The sequence below is a fragment of the Myotis brandtii genome, unplaced genomic scaffold (assembly GCF_000412655.1).
Source record: "Myotis brandtii unplaced genomic scaffold, ASM41265v1 scaffold1027, whole genome shotgun sequence".
Taxonomy (NCBI): domain Eukaryota; kingdom Metazoa; phylum Chordata; class Mammalia; order Chiroptera; family Vespertilionidae; genus Myotis; species Myotis brandtii.
This window is the reverse complement of record NW_005353441.1, coordinates 520,372-524,112: the sequence shown is the minus strand read 5'-3', so window position 1 is coordinate 524,112 and position 3,741 is coordinate 520,372.

Sequence of the window (3,741 nt, the reverse complement as noted above, 5' to 3'; positions counted from 1 at the left end):
CAAGTTATAATTGGAGGACCTTGGAACTTGGCAATTTATGCTAAGCGGCTTCAGCCAGATGTTTCTGGACAACGGACCCTTCAATTCTGAAAGGGTTCCATTTATGACCCAGTCCTTTGATTTCCTGAGGTGGGTGGGCATGGAGGGACTTTGGTTCCGGGTGCAACTGAAGGTCAAAGTTCTCTCCTCTGTGCATGCTTCACCTGTATGACTTGTGATTTTAGTCTTTCCTCTCTGGAAAACAGCTCAGTATCTTGGAAACCATTTTGAGTTGGTTTTGTAGTTAGGCTGGAAGGCCTGAGGTTGATTACTGCTTTTATTATTTACTAGAGGCCTGTTGCACGAAGAGATTCATGCAGTAGGCCTTCCCTTGGCTGCTGGCACCGTTTTGCTTCTGGCACCCGGGACCCAGGCCTTTGCTCTGGCTGGGCTCCAGCCGGAGCCGGCCCTGGAGCCCTCAGGCTTCGCTGCTCCGACCCCGGGGCCATCAGGCTTTGCTAGTCCGACCCCAGGGCTGTCAGGCTTCGCTCTGCCGCTTGGAGCCTACGTATGCAAATTAACCACCATCTTTGTTGGGTTAATTTGCATACTCTCGTGATGGCTGGTTAGTGTAGCAAAGGTATGGTCAATTTACATGTTTGTCTATTATTAGGTAAGATAAGATTAGCTATGACTTAGAACTTGCCTGGTTATTCTTTCATTTGTAAAATGAATAAAATGATACTACTAATGTTTACTGGAGGGGAACAGAGTTTGTCACATCAAAATGTGTCTCTTTGGCATAAAGATTACTTTAGGCTAGTTAATTTTAAGAAATAGGAGATATGAAAAAAAAAAGAAAGAAATAGGAGATATGGCCCTAGCCGGGTAGCTCAATTGGTTGAACATTGTCCCATACACCAAAGGGTTGCCAGTTGGATTCCTGGTCAGGGCACATGCCCAGGTTGCGGGTTCCGTCACATCTTCCTCTCCCTCTCTCTCCCCCTCTCCCTCCCCGCTCTCTCTAAAAAAAAACACACAACAAAATCAATAAAAACATTAAAAAAAAAAAGATCCCTAGCCGGTTTGGCTCAGTGGATAGATCATTGGCCTGCAGACTGAAAGGTCCCAGGTTCGATTCTGGTCAAGGGCACATGCCCAGGTTGCGGGCTCGATCTCCAGTATGTGCAAGAGGCAGCAGTTCAATGATTCTCTCTCATCATTGATGTTTCTATCTCCCTTTCTCTCTGAAATCAATAAAAATATATTTTAAAAAATAAAATTTAAAAAATAATAAATAGGAGATATGGGAGAAGCTCTAAAACCAAATAGACCCATTTGTTTATGTTTCTCTTGCCTTTGGAGTCAAAATTACAAAAATACTACCGAGACTGGTGTCTAGTTCTTAGGACCTATGTTTCCTTCCATGTATTTTATTGTTTTAGATCTTACATTGAAGTCTTTAAGTCGTTTTGAGTTCATTTTTGTGTATTGTGTAAGGTAGTGGTTTAGTTTCATTCTTTTGCATATGGCTGTCCAGTTATCCTAACACCGTCTATTGAAAAGTCTTTTCTTTCTCCACTGTATAATCCTGAGACATAAAAGGACAAAAACAGCATGATTTCACTCATATATTGAATATAAAACAAAAAAGTAGCAAAGGAAGTAACAATACAAAACAAAAAGTATATTGCTCTAACTGGTTTGGCTCAGTGGATAGAGCGTCAGCCTGTGGACTGAAGGGTCCCAGGTTCGATTCCAGTCAATGGCATGTACCTTGGTTGTGGGCACATCCCCAGTAGGGGGTGTAAAGAGGCAGCTTATCAATGTTTCTCTCTCATCGATGTTTCTAACTCTCTATCCCTCTCCCTTCCTCTCTGCAAAATAAATAAATAAATAAATAAATAAATAAATAAATAAATTTAAAAACAAACAAACGTATGGATATAGAGCAAAAGTAGCATGGGGGAGAGTGAAATGGGTAAAAGGGGTCAAATACTAGTATATGGTAATAATGGGAACAAGACTTCTGGTAAGGAACATGCAACGGAGTATACAGATATTGAATTATTATGTTGCACACCTGAAATGTATATAGTGTTATTAACTAGTGTTACCTCATTTTAAAAAATGTGAAATTATTTGTTGTAAATGATATTTACATTTGTAAGGGAAACCTGCATTTGTAAGGGTGTCTCCCTTGCTGTACCAGGAAGAGGGAGGGGGTTCACCTTATCTCTAGAAAATGTTATTAATGCAGAGGGCAAGGACTTAAATCTACATAAGAACCTTACCCTTGTTAACTTTGCTTTTCCTGGTAACTTCCCATAACTGACTCCCACCAACAAACATCTTTTGTCTTCAGCTGAAGATGGCTTGAGCAATTTTGGCGAGTTACTCCATTTTCCTGGGTCGCTCCCATGTATACAGGAGGTATACAGTTATTAAACTTTTGTTTGTCTTATCCTGCTGATCTGTCTCCTGTCAATTTAAGAACTTAAAAGGATAGAGGGATTTTTTTTCCTCCCCAACTTTACATTACACTATTACTATGAAGACGAAACTGAAATCACATGTGTAAAAATATTTGGTGAGGGAAATGTTATGTATGTATATTGCTATTTACCAGCTCTCTTATAAATAAAATGACTTATTTTAAATGGCAAATCATTGATGCCAGCACAATTAATATAATATAAAAGATAAACCAGAAATAGTTTTAATTATTACTATAGTATTTCTTGACTATTTTCTTTGTGCTAAGTACTGTGATACAAATCTTGCCTCATTTATTTCTTATAACATCTCTGTCAGCAGGAAGGTGAGGAAATAACATATCAGGAAGCAAGAACATGTGGGAAGACCCTGGTGCAGGAGAGAGATGGCACATTTTAATAGAGTTGCAGATAAAATACTGAGTGCTCAATTAAATTGAAATTTCAGGTAAACAGTGAATACTTTTTTAGTAGAAATATGTCTCATATAATATTTGGGTACATACTTCTACTAGAAAATATTTGTTGTTTATCTAAAATTCAAATTTAACTGGGCATTCTGTATTTCTATTTGCTAAATCTGAAAGAAGGCCAGAGTGGATGGATTAGATACGGTAAAAGGAAACATGGTGTGGCAAGATGTCAGGGAGGCAGGCAGACAGATCATGCAGGGCCATTGGAAACCTTAAAGAGGGCTTTGGTCTTTATTTTAAAGGTAGTGGGAGACTATTGAAGGGTTTTCAGGTAGGGCAGGAACTTGATCAAATTCGATTTTTGAAGTAGTACTATAGCTGCAGTGTGAAGACAGCACAGAAGAAGAAACTGAAGTTCTCACCGATATAGCTCCTAGGGCAATGGAAACTAAGGAGAAAATAAACAAATGGGACTACGTCAAAATAAAAAGCTTCTGCACAGCAAAAGAAACCATCATCAAAACAACAAGAAAGCCCACTGCATGGGAGAACATATTCGCCAATGTTATCACCGATAATTGTTTAATCTCCAACATTTATAGGGAACTCATAAAACGTAACAAAAGGAAGATAAACAATCCAATCAAAAAATGGGCAAACGACCTAAATAGACACTTTTCAAAAGAGGACATTCAGAAAGCCAAGAGACATATGAAAACATGCTCAAAGTCACTAATCATCCAAGAGATGAAAATCAAAACAACAATGAGGTACCATCTCACACCTGTCAGAATGGCTATCATCAACAAATCAACAAACGACAAGTGCTGGAGAGGATGTGGAGAAAAAGGAAC